This window comes from Stegodyphus dumicola, chromosome 9 (assembly GCF_044657685.1).
Source record: "Stegodyphus dumicola isolate Sdum_Otavi_A_Nest chromosome 9, ASM4465768v1".
NCBI classification, from domain to species: domain Eukaryota; kingdom Metazoa; phylum Arthropoda; class Arachnida; order Araneae; family Eresidae; genus Stegodyphus; species Stegodyphus dumicola.
In genome coordinates, this window is record NC_140776.1 from 100,714,856 (window position 1) to 100,734,548 (window position 19,693).

Here is a 19,693-nt window from a genome sequence, read left to right on the forward strand (position 1 = left end):
TCTTCATTATGCCACCTATGTGTTTCGCCATCAACATTATAACGTCCTTTTCACCTTTTTATTAGTATTTTCATTGAAGAGTAAAGCAATTTTCTCGTGCACTACAAAGTATCACATGACCCTTACAAAATGTAAATAAAGAAAAGCTCATTAACTTTAAATAATACAAAGAAATCAAAGAAAATTCTTTACAGTATTTAAACTAAGAGTCAGCAAGATCATTAATTCAAGGTACGCCGAAGGCAGAGAAATAAATTCATGATATTTCGGTGGTCGGTTAATTGGAATTAACTGACTGAAATTAATTTTAATGTAGACATAATTAAGCAAAGGACAATCAAAACGTAAGTGGAAGAATTTTTGCCGAATGTCGAGATTATAATAGAACAAACAAGAAGACGTCAACTTAAAGCTTTCATGATAAACATTAAAATTCCGATGCCCAGACAAAAATTGCGGAACATTATAGTTGAGCAGTAAGTCCTTATTTTTCAGCCTTTCAGAGATAATAGGAAAAAAAAGCTTTTTGTTTTTTGTTTTTCCCTTATCAGAACTGATATAATTCCTTGTGCAGTTATTTAAGCTTTGAATATTTTTAATGTTTAATTTTGTGATATTTAATCAACATTAATGTTTTTCTGAGTTGCATTCTTGGCAAGCCAGTCAATTCTCTCCTTTTCATATATCCTCACGTTCCCACGACCGAATGTGAAAAACACGGAAATGATTTTTATCTAGTTGATCCTCGAGAGACTTCTGTAGTATATTAACAATAATATCATTACATGACGAGGTATTTTTAGCGATTTCAAAGAAAAGAAAGAATTAGTGGAAATTAAGTAACTGGAAACATGCCTATCCTGACTAAGTATCCATTTAATTATAAAACTAATACATAGAAGTTCAGAAATATATACAGTACTTTCATTCCTATTACGAAACTGGTGATTCTCAATTTTCAACACCATCTTCATAGATGGAACATAAGCAAAACCTACTCTGCCTCCAATTTTACTAGCACACAACACAGAATGAATTTCCATTAATATCCATGCTATCCAAAATTTGTACGGGTTACTAATTCAGAAGTCAAGCAACAAAAATCAGCGTTATATTTTCAAATTTTCACAGGACTCGTTTCGATGGTTTTACCGAACCACCATCCTCAGCTGCAAAAGCGCAAAATTTTGCAAATTAATTTTGAAGAATAACCAAATTATATAATATAAAATGTCATTATACATTTTAAAGAATTTAGACATATATAATGTAGAAATAATTAAGCCAAATTAAAAAAGAATGAGAAAAACACTAAATATAGAATAAACATTAAATAAATTTAGAAAATGTAAAATGTAGACTAAATATAAATATTAAAGATATACTAAAAGTAAATAATAAATGAAATAATATATTAACAATCTTATATTTAATAATCTTTTAACTAATAGTTATGAGAAAATAAGTATTATAATTAATAATAAGAAATTATAATATTTATAAAATGAAATGCAGCAGACAATTCCTTGAAGACACGCAACTCAAACACAAAGAAAATAACAGTCTAAATCTTTATAAGCAAAAGAAATAATTTCCCCGCAGAGAGAAAATTCATCATGCTACGCAATGAGAGGAAATCAAAAGAGTGATATGAAAATTACATGTATTATGCTTTACTGAATGCAACATGCTGAAGAATCGATGAAAAAAATATTTAATTTAAGGCATTGGGAACACACTGTTTTTAAAAAGTCGAACGTTTTTTAAGTTCAAATTGAAATATAAGTATCTTATACTCTGCGGAATGACACGAGTCTGACGTTTCGGAGACAAAAATGTTTTATTTCTAGCAATATTGCCACTTTTCACTTTTAAATCGCAGTTAGTTAATCAAAATTCCTTAAACTCTTATAAAATATGAAATTGGTGGTTCTAAGCGCCAGTATTTTTCTACAAATGAGGAACTTAAATGTATATATGCATACGTAAATACATACATAGTTTTCAGAATTTAGTAATATAGACAATATAGATTCTCCTTTATTTAATAAGAGAAGTTTAGAGATTATTACGATAGTGGTATTCCCATATTTACACAAATACTTTAAATTTCAAGTGTGTGCACCTTCGAATGGTTGTATTCTAAAGTTGAACTCCGCTGAACTACCTTAAATGGGTAGGGAGTTTGGTTTCCTGTAGACAATGGTTCTCAGTATCTAATCCGAAAAGAAAAATGAATTATCTCTTAAAAGCGTGTAAAAATCAAATGATAAATCCCTCCCAAGAAGCTTATTAGCATTGTCACATTTACCAAAAGAAGTGAACTATGGATCTAATTCTAAAGAAAATCATACAAAGATTAAATCAGAATTATTTACGCGTAGCGTTGATTGTTCTTTCCAATTTCACTACATGATAATATTACACGATAAAATTGCTTAGTATTAATACCATTGTTGTGATCCATCCCTCGAAGTACTTCTTTACAAATATGATTAATTATTTTGTTCTGGATCTGGATTGCCATCTCAGACCCAGAGGTCCTGGTTCGAGTCCCGGCGAGGGCATTGCTCAGTTTTCATAGCTTCTGCTTAAAATTACCTAATTACTCTACAATAAAAGTCTAGTAAACAGAAGGTTTTGGTATATTAATAGGCCACAATTAATTGCAAATATTACTTACATTTTACCCTAACCAAAGGTGATATCATAAATGGCTCATTCACAACAAAATGTTTGAAGTTGCTAAAGGTTGTCATGACTGAAGCTTAGGAACAACCCTTATAGGCCAAAACAGAAAAGAAAACCAGTAAAACTGAGATAGGATAGGGGTTGGCACTGATGTGAATTTTATTTCAGTGGGGTATGACTCAGCAAAATAACATGATGTAAGGTCACACTAAAAAAAAAAAAAAAATTGTTCGGCAAAATTCAGTTTAATGAAGAAATGCAGGGTTAAAAACTAATAATAATTAATTTTGTTAAAGAAGCCATGCAATAGGATTTTTTTTATATATAAAATGAAGGAGACCAAAATATATACAGAATTTTTTTTTTACAATTTATTTACAGAATATACAGATGTTTGAACCCAACAAAATATATTTTCTTACCTTCCTTAACAGTTTCAGATAAGCTTATCATAACGTGTTAGTTTAAACATTAAATCTGCGACAGATTTTCTAAGAAAAGGATAAATAAATTGTGCTGGTATTATTTGTTTAGAAGTGACTTTATTAAATTTACTATAGTTGTTATGTGCAATTGAGGTACATTTTCCACTTACTTATTTTTATTGAAAACATTTCTGGAAATAAAGTTGGAAATTGCAATAGACTGTTGTAAATTTCTTGTAAGGGAAGAGTAGTATACAAGTTCTCAAAATGATAACAGTTAGTTTCTAGTTCTTTAATAATGGAAATAATAGAAAAGTTATTATTAATGCTCCAACAAAACTTATGTTATTTTTTTGCAGAGATAAAAATCAAATCATTAACCTTTTCAAACATTTGGGCAAATAAGAAGTCAAAGTGCATTTTATAACTTTCAGTTCCATTGGAAATATATCTGAATTTAAGTAGTGTTTCGTGAAATCTAGGAAGAGCATAGAGAATAGAAAATTTATTGTTTTCAGTAGGAATTGAAATTCTAAGCTTGTGATGAAAAGCTTTAAGCTTGTTTATAATGGAGATATCTTTTTCGGAAGTTTTTGTTTTTAATTATGCTTGAGCTAAAGTAATGGATTGACTGAGTTCTGTAACTACTAGTTGGCTGTAATACGTTTTTCAAATAATACTAAACTTATCACTTGCCTTATCTATTTTCGTGACAGCAAATGTCTGCAGAGCTTGGATTTTGTGTTTAATTTTGTCTCTATTTAATTGCCTGAAAATTTCATCTTATTCATCTGGACCTTTACTTTGTTAAAACTTCTGCTTTCCGTTATATGAATATAGTAGATTAAGTTCTATATTGTTTTGATAATAAATTCATTGAAGTTTTTTTCAATATTATTATTAAGCCGGTGAAAATTTTTAACGTTGTAGACTGACCTTAGTTCCTAATTTCATGAGTTCTCTTCATGAGTAATCCAGTGGCTTAAAATGTTTTGATATTTAAAATTAAAGAGGTTATTGCTAAATTAAATTATAAAGCCAATTCATATATTTTTATCTCTTAATTACTCATTTTTAATTTGGGTCTCTCTACTCTAAAAACAGTAAAAACGTTTTTGAACAGGGTCATTTCTAGATCAATCTGTGTTACAAGGCTTGCATATGACGTGGGTTGATTCGGATTTGATGACGCGACGCTAATTCGGAAGCTGAACTAAAAATTTCGAAAACTGAAACCTTTCTCGTAATGAGCAACCTAAACCAAAACCATCTTTTGCAAGTTTCCCTGTAGATTTCCTGTTAAGAGGCTATTTCCCTCTGCTGTCTTCTTATCGGAACAGTATCAAAAACGTAAAAGTTCTTGAATGGGCACGATTAGAGTACTAAGTAAATTCTAGCTGCAAATTTCAATTGAAATAAAGTTGAATATGTAATCTTACTCAGCTGCCAAGTTTCTTCTTCAATATTAATCTACGTTCTACGCCATCAAACTTTTTTTGCCATCACATATATGTACCCACTCACTTGCCCGGCTCGGTGAGTTCTGTTCTTCTTTTTTTTTTCTTATGTGTTCGTGTTCTTATGTTCTGGTTAAAGTTTTTATGTCTTTAGTTAATCTGCATGCAATAGTTGTAAAATTATCTAAAATGGAAAAGTGTGGAAGCGCTAGCCCTAACGGGGCGGCTATTTGTTTAACATTTGAAACTCTTAGTAGTAGAGTGAATGAAGTCAGGTGGTGTATCAAATTCAGTGTGTTTTCTTTCAATGTGACCAAAAGTTAACTTTAACTTTTTGTTCACTGACAATTTTGCCTTTCTGCCCTTTGGCCTAATTACATGTTTTTGCATAGAAACTTTAATTTTAATTGTAAAAAAAAATTAACTTTTGTAACTGTTTTTAATGATATTTGGTGTTTTAGGCTTTACGGTATTTTACAACTTTAAAGAAGATGTTTCGAATTTTCATGAATTTTTGCCTTGCGACGAAGTGAGGACTAAATTGTTTGAATGTAAAATATCTCTCCAATGAAATAAGTTTAAATGAAATGCAGCCAAAAATATGTATAATTTAATAGGTTGTACAAAGAAGTCACGTGGTGTACAAATCAGATTTTTTATCATTGCATTTAGATATATTTGTATTGCCATTGCTTAATTTTATATATGTCCGTAATAAAAACAAAAATTTAATTTACTATCTTACCGTTCTAAAAATTTACTATTATTATTGTTTGTTAGATATCTTTTTTTTTTTTTTTTTTTTTCAAAATGAATATTTGAATTTTAAAAATGAATATTTTAGATTTTTATTAATTCATTTAAATATGTTTCCATTTTCATCGCTTAATTTTATATATATTCGTAATAATAACAAATGTCAGCATAAATGAAAAAGAATTTCCATCATAAGCTGTTCTACTTTATATGAAAGATAATTATCTTCATAAACTAATGTATGTAGTCTTTTATTAGCATACATTAGTGATATAGGAGATGACAACAGCTGATTTTTATTTATATTTACTTCCTTGTACGAGGTAAAGGATGTATTGTAATCGCAAAAAATTAAGGCTATCATATATCATCTGAAATATCCATTTTGATCATTCCCGAATCCATTCAGACGGTTTTTTATTCTTGAAGTCTGTACGTACGGATAAAATAAAGGACCCGTTTTTCCAAAAGAGATTATAAAATGGATTCAAAAAGGATTTTTTCGTGACGACTGTACGTACGTACGTATGCATGCATGTATGTGAGTATGTATATATATGCATCGCTCACAACTGCGTAACTCAAAACAGATTAGCTGCAGAACGCTGAAATTTTGCATATGGGACGGCTATAACATTTATATATGCACTTCTCTTTTTATTGCAGTAGGCAGTACCAAACATATACTTATAAAATATTAATTTTTTTAATTATTAGAAATTCATATATGAAAGTTAAAAAAATATATAAATCAGCTTTTTAATTCAATTTAGCAATAGGCATTTACTAAATCGTGGAACAACTGCTATTGTTAGTGGTAATAGATGTTCGGGGTAATGATTTCCGCATGCTCAATAACTTTAAATTAGGTGAAATTTAATAGAAAATTCATCTTTTCATTATAATGTGTTAGCAAAATAAATATAATTCTCCTAATGCTTTGCTTCATTATATAGCAACTTTAACAAAGTATTACGAATTGTGACTCTTTATATTCCTCAAATTAAATCATTTAAAGATAAAGAAATGAAGTTCATTAACTTAATACGAAAACTGTTCTTAACTGAATTTATATCTTTTCTTATAACTGAAAGTTCCAGAAACGGGAACTGGGTAAACCTCTATGATTTTACTGCATTTGAAAACTTGAGTTAAAGTTCTGCAGACCCTTCTAGACAGATAGCGAGTTATCGCTACATCTTAAAAAACACACAAAAACAAGTTTAAATAAACATTTTGATTTATTTTTAAGTTGAATTTAAAGGCAGACAAAATGTCACCATTTGTGGTAATTTAATAAGAACAAACAATTAACTTCAAACGTTCACAATGTAGTCTAACTCTACACATTAAACAAAATAAGAATAAGCCGGCTCAGATATTTTACCGGCGCGTATTTAAAATAAGTCTAATGAGAATGCTAAGCCAGAATATCACTTCGATGTCCCGCGCGTTGACTTCTTTAAGCGTGTCTCGGGATATTTCAGTAAATTACGGAGATTTAAACTTTACTCTTTAATAATAGTAGGAAGAGTAAGACTCTGTTGATTTGTTTTTACGATCCTTCCTGTAAAAATAACTGACTAAATGGCCCTAAAACATAAAACATTTGTTTCTATAGCCTACAGGAAAAGGTTATATAGCGTATTGAAATTATTAATAAAATACACCGAAATAAACACCATTTTAATGGTAAGTGCTATATTTCATCAGAAAAAGTAGCAAGTACAATATATATTGCCAAAAAACATTAAAATATGATTTTTTTCCAAAAGAAAGTGCTTTATTCATCGTCGCAGACTAATATTATACTAAGCAAACTGATAAGAAAGCAGTTAAATAGAATTTTAAATTAATACATTTACGTTATATTAATTGCAACCTCATATTTATCAGTATTATATTACTTTATGAGAATCTACGTCTTTACTTTTTAAGTATAATATTAAAAGGTCTGGATAAGGATTGTCTTAAACTATTTTTCTTTACAAAAGTTCTTAAACTATTTTTCTTAATTTACGTATATGAAAATCCCCATATGAACTAAGCTGAATATTTAGAATGCACGTATCTTTGAATAAGACACGATTATTTTTTTCAACATTTAATTTTTTTTTGACATCTTCAAAATTTTGCGAAACATGTTATCAACTAGATGAGATTGCTAGAAGCTCTCTGCTTAAATACAAACGAAGCTATTTTGCATTTTTCTGAGGAATACAGAAAGGAGAATTTAAAGTGAAGGCTTAAGTCATAATAAATGATTAATTAGCATAACATAATTTAAAAATCTATTGATAAGAAAAATGTAGTACCAAATATACCACGAAGTGTTTGTAGAATCGCGAGTTCTCAGGTGTGATATCATTCCACTCTGCTCATTCGTTTACTTTTGAGATAAAAAATAAACACGTAACAAACCTGAAAACTTTATCTCTCTTTCAAATGGTATATCCAATTAATGCCATCTATAATGCAATTCAATGTTGTAATTTATAATATGTTTAATAAATAATGCAATTTAATGTTGTAATTTATAATGTGTTTAATAAATAATGTAAATAAATGTTTGCACCAATAGCGTAAAAGATGTTTTTTTTTTTTTTTTTTTTTTTTTTTACGTTTTTCACTAATAGCATGAAAGATAACACTATACATGGCACATTTCGATGTAAAATAATTGCCTGTGATAGCGAAACAACGAATCTGATATAATTTTAAAGAAGTGATAAAACTAAATAAGCAGTTTCTGTGTATGTTTATCTTGTCTCGGGGTGACTCTGTTTCTGTAGGGTGAAAGTGAAGAATTCTATCCATGGCACTTTCAGTCTTTCGTATTGTTTAAAAGTCCTAATATAAATTTAGTATACTCTAGAAGATTTTGAAGACTTCTCTGCCCCATTGGTTATTTTATTGTAATTAATTTATTTTTAATTTGTCATTTTTACTCTTAATTAGATACTGTTTTCTGTAAAACTGTATCCTATGACTGGTTCAATTTAATGGACATGATATGCAGCTTAGGGTTACAATGGCTGACAGACGCAACTTTGATCCAGAAATAAACTCTTGACGTTTGTCTTTCATGTGGGACAGTATGCTGTAAATGTTCGTGACCGATCTGACCAGATTATAGGATTTATTAGATATTTCGTAATATTTAACCTATTGTAAAAATGGAAAACTTTTAATGAGCTTAAAAATGTAGAGAATATTTCTGGAAATACGCTTAATGATTGAAAACATACCAACAATAAGTTACAGAATATGCTAATTTATTTTTCTTCATTAATTTATATTTTGGACCCTAAAAATTCTGTTGTTATATTAAAAGTTTTAATTGAAACTATCAGTTTTTTTTATCGAGACATCCTTTAGTAAAATGTTAAAAATAATTCTTTAATGTTTGTGGTCGTTACGCTCAGGAAATTTCATGTTGCCATGGCAGTGTTACCAGTATAAAATCCGACGTTCTATAGTATACCTAGGCATCTTATAGAATGCCGAAAACTGGCTTGCCATGTATGAAACGATAAAACACTTCCCACATTACCCAGATATTCTATAGAATGCCAAATGACAATCCGGCAAAATATGAAATAAATCGCCACATTATATAAATTGCCTACGGAAAGTAATGATAATTCGAGCAATATATTGGCAGGTGTAATGAGTGACACAGAGGATAATTTGTATTTAATTGGAGCTTCTGAAAGAATTTTAAAACAACTATATACGAGATCATATCAGTTCATTTTATGTTGAAGAATTGAAGACATTCCTGACCTCGAAATTTCTCTCAAGTACGTTTCAGTTGCTATGTCCAGTTGAAATGCCTAAGGATTCACAAGTGTAATGTGTAAAACAAAGTCCCAAAATATGGAATGTCTGTGTGTGAAAAAAATGATGAAAGGCTTTCAAAATGTCATTCAAGCTTATCATGTGGCAACAAATAGGTTAATTTTTAATTCCTTAATTTTTATATAAAAATTTTGTTTTCCTTAATTACAGAGGCATTCATTTTGTCTCGTACAAGTTTCATTTTTCTTTGTGTATTTTTAATAAAAACAATTTAAGGACACTCATTCGTTATTTTTTCAAAATAACATTTGTATTTTCGAGAAATGAATATCTTTTGAATAATAGCCTTATCATTACCATTATCTTTTTTTCATTATTTGCCTAAAGAGCATTTGTCAGTCAAAATGCCTAGGAATTATATAGAATGTCTAGATAAAGTATGTAATAATTCTCATATTTTGATGTTTTGATTAAATGTCCCAGGCATTCTATAAAATGCCTATGTACTCCATAGAAAGACTGCGTTTCATACTTTGCCGAAAACATAATTTGCGGGGGCAGAATTTCATTATACAAGTAAAATCTCTCTTAAATCAATAGGATCTCACCAATTTCCGATAAGAGATTATTTCGCATAATTGAATATATTCCCAGAACATGCCTGTTCATGTTTTATGATGCCTAGTGTAGAAAATGCAGCCTGTAAAGTCTGTTAGTTGTATTTTTAGATCTGTTGGTCAGTTTTGAATAATTAGTATCAATAATCGTATACATTATTTAAAATTAATAAAACTAAACACATTTTAAAATATACGTATATATTATATATAAATATATCATAAAATATATATCATTCATATATATTATACATATATATCATTTCGCTACGAAATCAAATTTCGTAGAGTGATGACATATAACTTTGACAGTCTCTCTGCTTATGAGACAGTCACCGTAGCTTTAAATATTTGCTGTGTATATTATGAAGCTTCATAACATAAAGTACTGGCATAGATGAACCTTGTTCGGCTAATCTTATGTTACAATATTTCGTCAACTTCCCTCGTAACTCCTGTTTTGGCAATGTGATCATCTTCATTTCCTCCCTCTTCCTCATCTTTTTCCTTTCCTGGTACACTTCCGATTATTTCACATTGACAGAGTGTGGCGGAAAGAAATTTATTATATTCATCCAAGCCTGCATTTCCTCTTCACTAACACTAATCTTCTTCGAACAAGTACCTAAATCCAAAATATTGATCACGGGCCCCGGATGTGTTTTAAAACCAAGACAATCTTCGTCATTCTCATCTCTGAATGTGATCATAGGCTACGATTTATACTAACACAAACGCTCTTTACATCTTTAATGTTCTTTACATCTTTCCAAGCAAGCGCTAAAATTGGGGCCTGTCAGTTTTACTGCTTCGGAAAATCATGCACACTACTTTCTGAGTTCACACATCATATCACGAAAAAGGATTAGTAGTTCATCTTTATATTCTGGATAATTTATTGGATAAGGCTTGCTACGTTGGGCAGGAGAAGTCTAACACAAATGTTTTCCACATCTATGTCTTCCGATCATTAGTCCATTATGTACTGTATTTTTCTTTTAGCCCTAACTTTTGGGTGGATTTAAGTTCAGGCCTTCAAATGTACCATTATTTTGATATTGGCAGTTAGATGTCTGCCGGTTATGAGGGATGTTACTGTACCAATCACAATTAATTCTTATGGAAATAGACTAAAATATTTGCTGTAGGTTGCGGCAATAAAAAAGACAACCCAAAATATAGAGCTATTTGTTTCCCAGAATGCATCTGGTACTCATTTGTTTCATATTATAAGGTATTTCTCCCACTTCCCTAGCGTGCCTTTATGGTGTAACGGTAGCAAGCTGGGCCGGTATCCAGAGTCCGTGGTTCGATTCCCGACGAAGGTGGTTGTTAATTTATCATCTCTCCAGCTTAATAGCTTACTTAATGTCTCTACAATATAATCTATGTATATTTACATTTTGATGAATCATTTCATAATTTATTGATAAATTATGAATTTTATTTAATAATACCTTCATTTTTGCAGGTTTTAATGGTTAAGGACGGATAATTCGCTGCCCTTCCACACAGCTTTCTGATATACTGTGCTTCTGCAAGTTCTATATTTTGTTAATTGACGATTTAGTTTCTGATTAAGTGTAAAAATGAATAATAATTTCATAATAGCATACTCAAACATTCAGCTCTTCACTGAAGTTGCAGCCAAGAAGGATAATGGCTTCATTCATCGCATCATCAGATTCTTCTGAATGTAAAAATATTGAAAGTTTCAGAACTCAACAATTAGAAATAAAGCATTGCAGAAAGATTGAGTCAATAAATCATTGAGAAAAATATCACCCGCCAGCGACCTAGATCTCTTACGCTTCAGTGAGGAATTCTTGAATTGTACACATACCATGATCAAGCCTGACTGTTATGAATTATTAGCTAACGGATGTTTACGTTCCTTTATACTATTTCATAAACTTAAACATTACTGACTATTTAATTATAGTAAATGGAATACTCTTCATATACTCACTATATTCTGATGAAAATTAAAAATGTTTTAGCTGTCAAAAGTTATGTCTCAAAAGTTCTGTCAAAAGTCTTACTAATAATATTAAGAATTTTCTAACAGTGAAGAACTAGTTACCCCAACCTCTGATATTTTAAAATTGTCTATAGGCCAAGAAATAATTACACCAACTTTTAACAGTTTTAAATTTTCAGGCAATCAAGAAATAGTTACATCTACCATCGAGAGCTTAAAATTATTCAGCGGTCAAGAAATAATCATTCCTATCTTTGACAGTTTACAATTTTAAAAGCGATCACGAAATAATTTCATGCATTGGTTTTGCTATTTTAGTAGTTTTCATTCTTCTTCATATCATTATGTTCACATTCCTAAAAAAAATTAAGGAATTTACCGGGGTACTGTTTCTTATCCCTTTGCATTGCTTTGCTGATGGCCTATGGAGGCAGCTTTATCCAATATGGTTTGGCTGACTGATCCGAGTGTTCTGTTGTTGAGATGACGGTGTTTAACTTTTATCTAGCATCGTTCTCTTGGATGGATGTTATATCCTATAATGTGTGGCGACCATTAAGAAAGGCACACCATCTAAATTACGATTTATGATTAACAAATCAAAGGAAGTATGTTTTGCTTTATATTTCATCTTTTGTTGGGGAATCTCTCTACTGATTATGCTAATTGCATTTACTGAAGTCAGAACAAGTGACAATACAGACTGATTTTCTTGATTGAAGTGCAGTGCGAAGACTGTAAAAATAAGCCAGATCTCTGGTTTTGTTTTTTAGGCCAATGAGACAGACTGTTGTTATGGATTTTATGCGACTTTTCCTTGAATTTGCATTTGCTACACAGATTATGTGATACTGTTACGCGATCTGCAGAATTCTGGAAGAGGCTTTTTAAATTTTATCTTTATTACGAAAACAAGGAAGGCCTATGAAAAGGCTGCTCGCAAGAATGATCTTTGCGTTAATGTGAGTCGTAGTGTCTATACAGTATTGATTTCTATAAAAGGTTTAGTAATTGAAAAATAATTAAATACCAGTGTTACTTTGCATATGGATTTAGTAATCTCTGCTAGATTGATACAAGGGAAACCGTGAAAAGATTTAGCACTTACGTTTACTGTAAGTGAGATACGAGATTCACTCTGAAATTTTCTTAATAGAGCTAAATGGCAAATGTTAAATTTACCAAATCTTAGGTGTGTTCAATGTAATCTTCTGCAACATAAATGAACTTTGTATGCGAATTTTTCAAAGATTAAATATCCATTTCTTTAATTGGGGGAAAAATATGCTTTTATAATTTCATCAGTCTCCTCGTCGAAATGAAAACGATGATTACGTAAATTTTGCTTTAGATAACAAAACAGCCAAAGATCTACATAACAATATCATTCACATAGGGTGAATGTTCACTCACTGATGAATTTTGTTCAAGAAATTCAGTTGTCAGTGTTGCTGAAAGAGAAGGTGCATTATCATGAGCCACTTCTTGAAAGATTTCTGGAAGATAGTGGTGGATCATTTAAGTGTAACTATTTTCTATCCCTCTAACTTGATGGCTCTGACCAGTCATTTACTTCTGAAGAAACGGCATACATTACGTTTTTCATTGCTCGTTGTATTTCACAATTGTATGTTAGGTGCCATCTTCAAAGACACATACTTCATTTTCTTGATGAGTTGGAAAGTCAAAAACAGTGTATATATTTTATCATCAGGTTAGGATTTTAGAAAAATGTGTTATGTCGCGAATTTTAATTATATTACTATTTGTTTTAAGTTATCATTATTCTACTATTTCTTTTGTTTGTACCCATGTGTATTCTAATCTGGTAAAAGTGTTTTCTTAAGTTGTTAGGGCTTTACTAAGCTCGTTATTCTTGAGACTGTAGTGTAAACATACAAGAAACGGTTGCAAGAGCCACCTGGTTTATGGCCTTTTACTGACAGTGGAAACAGTTAGGGTGTTGTGTTGTCACTTTCTTTGCTGATGGCCTTTTTACTAATGGCGTTGAAACGTAAATCGTCTTTCTCATACTCACTGCTTTCGCTATGTTATAGTTGCAATTTTGCTTACTTAAAGACAGTAAGCAGTGGGTTGTTGTAAGCTTAGGTAATGTATTTTTCTTATCGCTTAGTTTCTGCTTGTTAGCTGGGGGTTCATCTTACTTCCCACGTTAAGAGTACAGATGGTCAGGACAGCATTGTCCGGATTGCCTTGTTTTTGATTCGTTGTGGGGGTGTAATTTTCTCAGTTTAGATAAAGTAAAATTCTGGGATTGACGTGATTTAATTTAATGTAATTTTGTAAGCCTATGAACTTACGGAGACGGAGAGACCGAGATTTCCTGGGAGGCTGCACCATGTTAGAATTATTTTTCGAGCTAAAAGGAATAGGAGAAAAAGAGTGGGGGCTTGACCCCTTGCGAGTCATGCTCTCTCGAGCGACGTGAACCAGCGGGCTGTCATTATGGTTGTCGCGGATTCTGATTTAAGTGAATTTTGAGCACCCGCGATGTGAAAGAGAAAGAAAGATCGAGGGGCGTTTTGCCCTACTGCGGGCTTCCTGAGCAAGAGGGCTTGAGTTGCGTTTTTTCCCTTTGCTCTAGTGGATGCATTCTTCCCTGCGAGATGTTTAAAAGTTTTGTGTGAGGAAACATTTTTCCGAAACATTCAGCATAAAATGTTGATTCTCCGCTTCGATGATGCAAGTGATCGTGCTAAAAACTGGTGTATGTTCAGCTACCTGCTATTGAATTGAAAAATGATCCTTCTAAATTGGACTATTGATTCCCATCTAATAACAGATAAAGCGATTCCTGGCTGTTTGAAGAATTATTAGACTGTAGTTTCCACTCGTGACTCCTAATAATTTTAGACGCTTCTGAAAGGGTTGTGACAGAAGGAAAAATGGGCTTGGCTCATATCCCTGTGGACTGGACACTAGGGATCCTGCTACCAGGAAAAACTGTCTTCCATCTGTGAGTGAAATTTTTTTAAGATTATTTTCTCTCTTAGTTTTCCCAATGCCATGGTGGAACAGTTACTAATGATTTATCTACCTGCATATATTATCATTACTTATATAAATTAAATATAGCTAGTTAGTAATATTGAGAAGTGATTTATAATTTCAAGTTAAGGCCAGTTTTAGAAGGATTAAAATTTGTTTCACCTATTGAATTTGTGAGTTAGAAAAATGTTAATTTCTAATTAATGAGAACCATTTATTTGGAGAATTAAAAATATGTTACACCTTCTTAATTTGTGAAAAAAAAATTTGTTAATTATTGAAAGCTGTAATTTTGTGTGACATTATGTGTTACTTTTCATAGTAAAATATGTGGTAGGATTACTGATTAGTTATCCAATATTTAGTAATATAATATTATTCTAGAAATCAATAAATGTGTATGTTTAAAATTTAATTGCATTTTATTTTTAGCTTGTGTGTATATTTTTGGGGTGGTTTGTCATGTCTGTGTTTGAGCCGGGAGGCGTTTAAGAAACATGGAGCTTTTATTGAATTTGGATTATTGATTTTCCCTAGAAGGCTTCACAACGCACCCTGTTGTACTAACTCATTACCACTATACGATATGACTTATGACGAATGTGATTTTTTTTTTTTAGTTAGTTTTGCCTGGAACCATGTGTTAAATTGAGTCAAAGTTAAAAGTATTAAGAGTTTAAAACCCCTAAACACCTATAAAAGTAAAAAACACCTATAATTTTCAGTTATTTAACAAATGCGGTGTACACCATTAAGTAATTTTAGGGTTTCTTTACGTTCCGTGTTTTCATAGTCTGTTAATGTATGCGGGACTCAACAACAAACTGATTTTTTCATAGGGAATCCTTCGTGAATACTTTTATGTATAGCTGCGAATCAGATGATATGTGCCTCTGTATCATTTGTCAGATACAGCGATTATCACTGATGAAAATATTTTAGTATCCTCGACACATTTTCTGGAACAGCAGCTGTCAAAGGACATCCTGTATATTTTTCATCAGGGAGAAAATTTTGATCTCTACGAAATTTTGCAAACCATCTAAATACAGTGGCACGTGATGGAGCTTCATTTTCGTTTAATAAATGGAGACGTTAAAGACACGCACTTTCATTTAGGTGCACTTACAAATCATAGAAAATTATAGGGCAATAATGGTCGCGTCATCGCAGATTGCAGATATTGCCACAAATTGTGGTCTGCCGACATAAAAGATTTCAAATTTACATATCTAAGAAATAATTGTTTTTAGCATCTGTTGTCGGCCCTTGTCTGAATAATTTCAGGGATACCTAGGTGTTGTTGGTTTATTTTGAGGTTGGAAGAAAAATCAAGGATGCTCCAGACCTTCCAATTGCTAACAGGATGTGCTTCCAATTATACCAATGAGATAACCCGTGACAAAAATGAAAACATCTTACAAACTTAAAGTTTATTAGCACAAGGTGTGCTGTTAGTCTTTAGCCTCACGTTTTTGCCTATATCACTTCTCGAATAAAAGGATGCAGTCACCGTTATCGCCGTGTATTATTTTTAAAGACATAATGTAGCGAAAATCAAAAAATATATACCAACACTAAAAAATATACACTGGTGTGCAAAAATTAAGAACGAGACGGTTTTTTCAATATCACTTTGTACAAAAGCTTTCCAAATCAACACATTTAATACCGTAAGATCCCCAATACGTAAGGACATGAGTAATGTAAGCAACACTTACTAGAAGAGAAATCAGAGGGATAAAAAGAAGCTTTATTGAAAAAGTAGCATGGAGCGCAATGCGACTGAAGGCCGAAACATCCCTGTGATGGGTGTCCAGCAAGAAACATCCGGTCTTTAATAGGGGATATGATCTCCCCTGACTGCTAGGCAGGTTTCACAGCGTCTGCCCATGCTGAGAATGAGGGTGTCAATGAGTTGTTGAGGCATTGCTGCCCATTCGTCTTGCAGCGCCAATCGAAGCTCCAGAATCGTTACTGGTGGTAAGGTACGAGCTGCCAAGCGTCTGCCTAGAAACTCCCATACATTCTCGATGGGATTGAGATCCGGAGATCGTGCCGGCCAATCCATACGTTCAATATCCTCACTCTCTAAGAGCTGTTCGGCAGCTACTGTACGATGACATGGTGCATTGTCGTCCATGAAAAGGAACTGCGGACCCATAGCGCCTCTAAAAAGACTCACATATGGAAGAAGAATCTCGTTACAATAACGGGTCCCGTTGACTGAACCTGCGTCGAAGATGTGAAGGTCTGTACGACTACCAAGCATGATGCCTCGCCCAAATGAGAACACCGCCACCTCCATACCTGTCCCTTTCAATGATGTTCGAGGGATGATTGCGGCTTCCCCGCTCTCTCCAGATGAGTATGCGATGAGAATCGCTACTCAGACTGAATCTGCTCATCTGTAAAGAGTACTCCTCCCCATTCATTGTCTCTCCAATTCCGGTGTTCCCGGCACCACAGAGAATGCCTTCTCCAATGGGCAGGCGTTAGAGGTACACACCGTACAGAGCGTCGTGCAAACAGACCACCACCGTGCAGTCTTCTGGCCACGGTAAAACGCGATATCGGTCGTCCAGTCGCCTGTTTCGTGTGTCTAGCGATTTCTCCCGCTGTCTGCCGCCTGTTTCTTCTGGCCTGTAAGGCAATATACCGGTCATCTGCGGGTTTGGTTCCTCGTGGACGACCACTACTAAACCCCGAATAGCTGTTCCTGTAGTTTGAAATTGTCTACAAAGTCGTGAAACGATGCTGTGAGCAATTCCGAACTCTGCAGCCACACTTGTCACACTGCGGCCTTCCTCCAACTTCCCAATGATTCGACCTCGGGTAAAAGCATCCAGATGTCGTCTAACAGATTGATTATTCGCCATTTCTCGTTGAGGCAGCAACTCGGTGTGATTTTAAGTGCTATACGGCGTGCAATCTCTTTGCCAGAAATACTGATCTTACACCGACAACATGCTTTATACTACTCAGACACTCCCCCATTACGTCTACCTGCATATCTGCGCTTGTGCTACCGTACATCACCTTACTTAATCTCCTGATTGGTCTTTCTGTCCGCTCTGCCTCTCTGTTCAGCTGACATACTAATTTTTTGACTTAATTTTTGCACACCAGTGTATTTTGAAAATGGTATGATGTTCTTAATATTTTGTGATTTTGCTGTTGAACTTTACGTAGCGAAAGTATCAAGAAAGGAATAGTTAAAAATTGTTTTGTGAGCAAGAAAGAATACATGAGCAGATTGATAAACAGCGAGTTTAGCCAGAGCATAAAAAACGTTAACAAACCCTCTTGTGCGACGCTAAAATCTGAATTTTAAAATCTGGACTTTCTTTTCCTTTTTTCTTTTTTTTTTAAATTATTTCTACGCATATAATGAGAATGTGCATTATTCTTTTTACTTTTTAAATATAAGGTATTTAAACGTTTCCTTTTTAGACTAAAGCTTCATTTTATATTAAATTTAGTATGAACCAACTTATTAATAATTTTATTATAATGCTGGTATCTTACTGTGATATAATACAATCTCCAAAACACTTCGGGTTTTCAGTCTTATTACAGATCGGATCAGTAATTAATAAATTTATTAATTTACTTACTGTTTTCTTTACTACAGCTGATAATAAAAATAAATACACCATTATATTTTGTTTTGAAAATATGTGCTATGTATGTGTGTGTTTTAAATAAATAATATAATAATCAATCGCTGTTTCATTATACTTTTCTGACCTTATTCATAGCAGTTAGTTTATTTAATAGTAATAAGAGAATTCGTTTGTACGATACGGTATGCGAAATGTAATTCATAAATGCACATAGGTATCGCAAAACGTAAGAGGGCTATTGAACTTCTGGTAGTATTTTTTGTTTTTTCAAGTGACCTATACTGCCGACCAATTTACTCTACAAAATAAATAAAATATCGTGAATTTCTTGCGAAACTTTTCAGTTCAAAATTGGATCAAATACAAGTAGTGATGTCAATTTCAGTAGTCCTTGGCTGAAGAATTTGAAATTAATACAAGCAAATGCCTACTGAACATTACGAAACAAATGCGAAATAAAATGCAAATAACAGCTTTCAGATATTCAGCATTATATGAGCGCTAGCAACTCACTGGTCTTCCTCAGTTGCGATACCTATGTGTTCTTAAGAATTATGCTTACAGGAATATTGAAGGTGTGTGAGGGAATAGGTTTTGAAGGGAGAAGGCAAGGGTATTCTAAAATTATAATAATTTTATAATAAGGATTACGGAAAAAAAAAATGGTTAAGAGGCACTGGCATAGAAAATGTAGCAGAATGAATTGCTTTTATAAGCAAATCTCGCTGCTGCAGTTTTCAGCTTTGTTGTTGGCAATAAGTGGAAAGCTTCAGGATTGCAGGAATGAAACAATGACATGCTTTTCAATAGTTCTTATGTAAGAATTATAAGTATTCCCATTCCTTGCGTACCTTCGTGGTGTAGTGGTTCTGTATGCTGGGCCGGTATTCCAAAGGTCCGTGGTTTGATTCCCGGCGAAGGCGGTTGCTTATTTTTCTTCTCTCCGGCTTTTCCAGTTAACCTAATGTCTCTGCAGAATATGGTATATTTATGAACTATTTTTCCAACGATATTATATTGAGTTGACACGTAATAAACAAACAACAAAAATAAGACAGGAAAACAAAGCTAAGCAAATATTGTAACCAGTCTTGGAAACAGTAACTCACCAGACGCATGCGTCATCACCTTGTGTCGCGCCATGTTGTTATAATGACTATAGTATTCTCCACTCCGTCTATTTACAAAAGATGTAGATTTTAAAACAGAGCTGGAAAATTATTTAAAAACTAGCTGAGAAGAACAGGTGTTAGTTAACATTATATAACTGCTGGAGTATGTTTATAGTTTTAGAATTTTTCTCAGTATATATATATATTTAATTTATAAA

The 19,693-nt window shown here is 32.5% G+C and overlaps 1 protein-coding gene across 3 annotated transcripts in view; it reads left to right on the forward strand.

Annotated features, from left to right (window-relative positions):
• The first annotated feature begins 4,427 nt into the window (after positions 1 to 4,427).
• LOC118198548 (putative G protein-coupled receptor Mth-like 2) overlaps positions 4,428 to 19,693 on the forward strand; it is a 68,528-nt gene continuing 53,262 nt past the window's right edge. For 2 of the 3 annotated variants that reach the window (XM_035370252.2, XM_035370266.2), the window contains exon 1: positions 4,428 to 4,652. The gene's annotated coding sequence lies outside the window, so the exon portion shown is untranslated. Of the gene's footprint in view, positions 4,653 to 11,218; positions 14,706 to 19,693 lie in introns of all 3 variants that reach the window. The other variant, XM_085823819.1, reaches the window with a different exon arrangement.